The 7,527-nt window shown below is 44.2% G+C and overlaps 1 long non-coding RNA gene across 1 annotated transcript in view; it reads right to left on the bottom strand.

The window, feature by feature from the left end:
- Nucleotides 1-673: 673 nt before the first annotated feature.
- Nucleotides 674-7,527, bottom strand: part of LOC148504616 (uncharacterized) — a 44,645-nt gene continuing 37,791 nt past the window's right edge. The window contains exon 3 of the long non-coding RNA XR_015869922.1: nucleotides 674-1,171. This is a non-coding gene — a long non-coding RNA (uncharacterized LOC148504616). The remainder of the gene's footprint in view (nucleotides 1,172-7,527) is intronic.

Raw genomic sequence — 7,527 nt, 5'->3', positions numbered from 1 at the left:
TCCAGATGCTATAAGGTAGTGTAGGCAGGGAAAAGTATCTATTTCCCGAAAAGATGTCATTGCAAAAATGACAGCTTTTCGGAATAGACACTTATGGAGAGGTGGAATGATGAATTCCACCTATAATTAGCTAGAACTCCATGCGAGTTCTAAACCTAATTATCTCTAGAGAATTTGTAGGTTTAATGAATAGGCCCCTATGTCACAGTGCAGCGTTAGAGGGGAGTGCATCCTGCGCTGTCTCCACCTCTGACGTGATGCACCAACGCCATGACGTCACTGCCGGGCTTTTGAGCATTAGCAAACTCCGTACTGCCGGTGCCACAGCTATTACTGTTAACGCTGTTAACCCCGTGCTTACTGCGGTGTTACCGCTATCACTGCTGTTAACCCTGTGTATACCATCTGTTACCAAATAAATCATCCACACTGGTTAAGGATATCTGTGTGGACCAAACAGGTTCTACCTATAGGTTCTACCAATATGTAGGGTTTGTCCAGCTTTACATTTGAATAGCTTCCATTAGTAGTAACACCAAATACATGACCTTTCTGTACTGTACCCGGAACCTGTGCACAGTAGAGGCAGCCATTTTGTGGGTTTAACCAACATTCAAGAGACAGCAGCCAATCGTTTCACTAGGAACTAATGACATCGCTGAGGCATGAGGCACCTGTTATGAGGTTTTTTATTTTTTCTTTAACCTTAATTTAAGTTGCAAACTAATTGGTTATTCTCTTTTCACTTTTACACTAAAATCCCTTCAACATTTTTACAATTCATTCAGCACACTCACTCACCGGTCTAAAATAAAAAAAACAACAACATAATTCAGGTAGGAGAAAAAGAATAACATAACACCAGGTGGTAGAATTGAGATGGAACAAAAAAACATATTTCAGAGATAGCATAAGAAATAAATAGCTGTTTTCTATCATAGGACAGCTGGAGTAAGTGGTCATTTCTGGTAATCGTCTCGCTCAGGGTATCACCTTAGCCGAGAGGCCTTTGCTGAGGTAATTCCCCCCACAGGGTTCTGCGTCTGCATCAGAGTAAAACGATTGTATATGTTCTGAGTGTGCCGACGAGTCCGCTGGCTCAATCCTTTTAAGTCTTTTATTTTCTCAGCTTATTAGCCTCCAGCCCCAGTGCTAACGAAGCTTAGAGAGTCTGAAACACAACAAGAAAGGAATTATGTAGCAAGCAATTTATATCAAAGTCAGAGTTTAATTGATACCAGCGGATTGCTAACGAGCTAGGGAAATACAGCGGGTATATTATACTAGATATTGCTTCTACAAGGTGCCGTCTCCTCTAGCTGTGTCAGTTCCATTTTTTTTTTTTAGGATCCCTCTTTTATCTCAGCATTGGGCCTGATTCAGAGCCGGACGCTATTTGCGCTCGCTCGGTCAGAAAAAGGGGCCGGCTATTTAAATTGAGCGCTCGCTCTTTGCGGTCTGTTGACGCCTCTATGTCTGAGCGAGCGAACGAAACATGCGCTCGCTATTTTGTAAAGACGCCCCCTGGCTGCTCGCATCCTACGTCATCTCCGCTATTTATTAGATTAATCGAGTACGTCGAAAGGCATCTGAACTGCTCGCAGTGCTTGTGGTAGGTTTATCCTACCGCAATCATGCGAACAGTTCAGGCTAAGAGACAACCAAGTGACGTGGTCGATGACGCTGCTTTGTTAATTATGCACACCCTTAAAACGCCCGTCTTGACCGTTTGGCACGCCTGCATTCGGATCTCCACTCCCCGTTTTCAAGCACCTTCCTCTGTTACCACCCACAAACGCCTCATCCTGTCACTCAAATTAGCAGGCACTCGCAATTTTGCGAACACACGATTTCTGACCACAATGACTGGTTGGCGCATGCGCATTATGACCCATACGCATGCGCAGATGTTTTTTTTTTTCAAATAAAATACTTCAACATACTGTATGGGGCGGGATGCATGACACATCGCAATTTGCATATGATGCATCCCGCCACTGTTCGCATGCATGCCGGTGTTAATTACGCCAGTATGCATGATCAAGAATGCAAAGCACAGCTCTCTCTGGAAGACCTGTCCTTTAGGAGTGAGGGACTTTTGGGTCTATGACCCAGAAGTCCTTCTGATGCAGAATGACACGTGTGCCGCGGGGAGTTCTGGGAGGAATCCGATTGGATCTCTATTACATCACTCTGCAAATAGAAGTTCATAGGCTTCTATTGGGCAACGCCATCTAAAGATGGCATTGACCACCGCATCCAAGGCTTTGTACATTTCTGGCTTTAGTGCATCCTGTCCATGGTGTTTGTGTACTGGGTTTATTTTAATATTTTCTTTACAAGTGAACTAGGTGCCAGCGGTCCCTTAATGCCCACAAGTGTCAATATGCTGGGGCAAGTTGCTGGCACCTGTAAAGAACAATATTATTACCTATTCTTTACAAGGGTGTATGGAATAACCCCTGTTTTCAGCCCAGGGCTGGTTGATCCTTGGGAGAAGAGACCCCATTTTTTGGGGGGGTCCCAACTTTCCAAAAAAATCCAGCCCTGGGCTGAAAGCAGGGGCTGGGTAATGTGACCGCAGGGGGATCCCTGCTTAATCTAGGCTGAGAGGACAGGGTTGGTTATGGATTTGTGGGGGCCCCTATGCATTGAAAAAAAAAAAAAAGTTTAACTCTTTCAAAGTTTTTAAACCTAACAAAGCCTGCCCAGATCATACTGATCTGTGCAGTGCTTCTGCCAAACTCACCTGCCTCAGACAAGTCTATTGTTAGGGCGGGTGCTCCATCGTTGTACAGTTGGGTTTTGGTCGGTTTTAAAACTGACCATTAATAAATCTTCAGGTTCTATATTCTTTAGTGGCTATGTAGAAACATTGATAGTTGATCTGATGTTCTAAAGTCAGGTTTTTGGTTATTTTACCACTGGTTTTGTCTTTAGTAAATGGTCAGTTTGCAAAGCAAAGTCTCTCTTAGGAATAGTGCTTCCTTAGTTGCTTCTGCAAGTGCCATGTATTCCGCCTCAGTGGTAAATAGGGCTACAGCGGGTTACTTTCTACTTGTCCAGCTGATGGCTGCGCCTGCTAACACAACTATGTATCCTGTGCAGGAATGATATCACCCTCATCTGGGGGCCTATTCATCAACACTAAAATAACGTTTTTAAGGACATTTTCCTTAAATAACGTTATTTTGGTATTCATGTAGCCACTTAGCACATGAGATATCACAGATATTTCCTTGCTAAGTTCCCCTGCGTTAATTTCCACACTCCCCATACATTAGTACATTAGTATGGGGATGTGGAAATTGTGGTATTCATCAAAATCTGAAAATTATCAATTTTCGGAATTTGATGCAGTTACTATTCGCCACTGTGAGGTGGCGAATAGCAGGTGAAACTTACCTGTATCCGCGTGTGCAGATCCCCCGACGGGTCCCTCCGGCGCTCTGCTCCGTCCTCAGGCTCCGGAGGCTGGTCTGTCATGTGTGCTCCCCAGCAGAGCACAAGAAAGTTTAGACCAAAAAAAAAAAGTTTTTTTTTTTTTTTCTAATCTGTCATGTGGTCTGCTGGGAAACCACATGACAGACCAGCAGGACGGAGCCGGAGGCTGCTGCGCGGACAGGTAAGTCGGGGGGGGGAGGTGAGCGGAGGGGGGAGCGGGTGGGGGGGGGGGTACACAAACTTAACGCATCTGTAGGCAGTGCTGCGCATGCGCTGGTTTTACAGATGTAACAGCGCATGTGCAGCACTGTTTCCAGATGCGATAAGGTAGTGTAGAGAGGGAAAAGTATCTATTTCCCGAAAAGCTGTCATCGCAAAAATGACAGCTTTTCGGAATAGATACTTATGGAGAGGTGGAATGATGAATTCCACCTATAATTAGCTAGAACTCCATGCGAGTTCTAAAGCTAATTATCTCCAGAGAATTTTTAGGTTTAATGAATAGGCCCCCTGATCCCCAGTTGGCATTTCAGAAAGATTTCAATGAGGAATTTCCAGATTTGGAAAAATCTAGTTTTAAGAACAATGAACCTTTCAAGTATTTGAAGATTCTTTTAACTGCTGTCCAATGTTGCTTCCTTGGGTTAATAGTAAAATGGTTCATCCGGCTCACAGCATGTGTGATATCTGGACCAGTTACTACACTGCTATACACTAAACCTCATTAGCCCTTTGACAAGGTACATCTCTCATGCCCTCTAACTCTGCTTCACTTGTAGGTGACATGGCTTTGGTTAGTTTAGTGCTCTTGTCAATTGGTTTTGCATCTGGCATACTACTCAAGTTTAGCTTCAATGTATGTCTGCTGATCAATAGTGATTGTTCCTGTCCCCAAGCTTTGTGAAATCATTGATACTTGTTATGTGTTTTTGTTGGCCTGCTAGTAACAGATCGTCAGCATTCACAATAATGATGAACAATTTCTACTCTATATACTTGTGGAAGAGACAATGGGCCTGATTCAGAGCCGCTCGTAAGCGGCCGCTCGTTCGTTCCGGATTTTAATACGCATGCGCGAACCAGTCAGTGCGTCCGAAAATCGTGTGCATGCTAAATAGCGAATGCCTGCTATTTTGAGTGACAGAATGAGGCATTTATGGGTGGTAACAGGGGAAGGTGCTTGAAAACGGGGAGTGGAGATCCGAACGCAGGCGTGCCAAAAGGTCAAAACGGGTGTTTTAAGGGTGTGCATAATTAACAAAGCAGCGTCATCGACCACGTCACTTGGTTGTTTTATAGTTAGAACTGCTCGCATGATTGTGGTAGGAAAAACCAACCACAAGAATAGCGAGCAGTTCATACGCCGTCCGATGTACTCGATTAATCTAATAAATAGCGGACATGACGTATGATGCGAGCGTCCAGGGGGCGTTTTTTTCAAAATTACGTTCGCATGTTTTGTTCGCTCGTTCAGACATAGAGGCATGAACAGACCGCAAAGAGCGAACAGTTAATTTAAATAGCCACCCCTTTGTCTGGACGAGTGAGCGCAAATAGCGTCTGGCTCTGAATCAGGCCCTATGTTTCCTACGGCATTAGCATAGTAGTTGTACAGTATTGTACACTACTCTGAATCCAGCTCAGTGTACACCTCATTATTCCTAATGAGACATTTGTCTTCATATGCTGTCTGCAGGAATATCCACATCTCATATGCTAACATTTTCCCGTGAATTATGGAGTAAACATGTTGCTCCACACTTATGGTGCCCATGGCTCTATCTACTTCATCAGGATTAGGATTGTCAACTGGGTTACTTGTAGCCTTCCACAGCTTCTAACGTTTGAGCTGCATCTCCATAGCGAACATCCATGGGGCGTAGTTCTCTGTCCCTCTTTTTCATAATGTTCATGCTGGTTGCTGCACAGTGCATGCTGTATGCTGATCCAAACACAGGACTCACTGTATGCTTCGCACACAGCACACTTTGATGCCTGGGCCTATAATCTGTTGATATGTCCTATTGGTATAGGGCCTGTGAGGTTAACAATAGCACCAGCAAAATTGTGATATGGTGTTTAGGCAGACAGTTTGTCCTTAAGCAGGCTTGCAGATTTATTAAGAATAACAGCGGTAACAGATGTAACAGCTGTGTCAGCGGCAATACACAGAGCAAGCTGTATATGTAAGAGGAGACAGTGGTGGTAACAGCTATAGTTACAGTGGTACTCACACCCCCCAGAGGAACATATACTCATCACACACTCTAAGATGGTGCAAGAGCATTTGAATCGCACATGTGCAGTAACATGATCCTGCGGCCATCTTGGTAAAGGTGGCTGGTCGGCTTCAATGCAGCAAAGGAGATAGAGCTGGAGTGCACTCCTCTATAGATTGCAATTGCACAAAAGCCAGACGGCAAATGACCCAAGAGCCTGCAGAAATTAAGATATCCAACCATGTGACAGAATATCCACCACAATTTGGAGATTGGTTGATAACTCATGAGGCACGTACAGTCGTGTCTAGTATATTATTTTTTGAAAATTGGTGTGAAAGTAATGGAAATGCGATTGTATAGTGAGAATTTACTGGATGCAGCTTTTATCTTTTTTTGCAACTGGCTGATGTTTTGCCAACTGCGCATGCTTCTAAGCCGCAATTGTCTTGCAGCGGCGGTCACAGTGAGGATTTATTTGACAAGTGATTGACAGGCAGGGACCATTTGTTGCAACCGTATTGGGGGGCGTGTTGCAGCTAGCAACTGTGGGCCTGATTTAGCGTGCACTGCTGAACGTAGATTCCAGATTATCGGGAATCTGCGCGTACGCAGGACCCATTCTGCGAGTGTGAAGAATGGGTCCTGCTCCATCGCACGCAAGACCTTAAGTGTCTCTGCCTGATTAACAGGCATAGGCATTTAAGGGGCTGTGCGGGGGTGGCCGGCGTTCCCGGAAACGGGGGTGTGTCCACCCAGTTTTTCGGGAGTGGTCAGTCCAGAGACTGCGTGGACATACTCAGTCTTTTGGGCTAGCAAGCCGGCCAGTCTGAGTTAGCTGAGGCTTACTCAGCTGTACGGCCGCCCGGCGCTGTCCATCATCGAGACCATCGGCCACCGATGGTCGTGATGGTGATCTCAGCCTGCGACCTCCAGGTGAAGTATTTAAGTATTTAAGATCTGCAAAGTATTTAACTTACTGTTCTTAATTCTAGATTTAATCTTTCAGAGGAATAGCCTCTTCCTCTAAAAGTTTAAATATAGAAGTAAGAATGTTTATCTCTTTCTTTTTTCTGTGACAGAAAAAAAAAATCAAAAAACAATTCCCAATATCATATAGCGTTGGAAAATAACAATTTTCTAAACTGATATTTTCCCATTAAATTTTATTATTTTTCCTCCGAGCCCAACCACGCTTTGTTAACTGACTACTTTTAAGATACCGCACAGAAAAAGATTTGTGTTGCTTTTGTAAATGGTTTAACACTACTGGGAGCGAAAGGGAGCCGCATTACATGGCGTCAGGTAAATGCTCTGCCACCAGAACGTTTAAGACACAAGACACGTCTGTACCACTGCGTCCTCCGACAATCCATTTAGAAAAAAAAAAAAGATTTCTAAGTGCCCAGAGACCGGCAATTTTCTGCAATGCACTTGCCATATTATTAGTGTACTCTCAATTTAATGTAGTGCTTTGGAGCGTTCCAAATACGAATGCAACACTATAGCTGGCCGTCCCCTTCAGCGGAGAGTCAGCTTCAAGTGTCCATTCTCCTGAAAGATGTCAGCACTTAGGAATTGGAGAGAAAGAGGGCAAAGAAAATAAAAATGGTTATCTCATTTTACATCCACGGCCAAACATGTCTAAATGGGTCTATTAAAACATAGATCCTTCTTTTCCAGGAGAGAGAAAACAATTACTGGGGCCTCTGTTTAGTCTATTATGAGACAAATCCGCTGTGTGCCTCCCTGGGAGTCTGCAGAGCCTAATGGGGAAAATAGAATATGCCGTTTAAAGGAGAGAAAAAAAATCTGTCTTTTCTGTCTGTCACAAGATAAATCTCTCAATTGTGGATCCCGGCCA

Source organism: Taudactylus pleione, unplaced genomic scaffold (genome assembly GCF_031769625.1).
Source record: "Taudactylus pleione unplaced genomic scaffold, aTauple2 ptg000465l, whole genome shotgun sequence".
Classification (NCBI taxonomy): Eukaryota; Metazoa; Chordata; class Amphibia; order Anura; family Myobatrachidae; genus Taudactylus; species Taudactylus pleione.
Note: the sequence above shows the minus strand (reverse complement) of the source record. Positions and strands in the feature narration are given on the sequence as shown.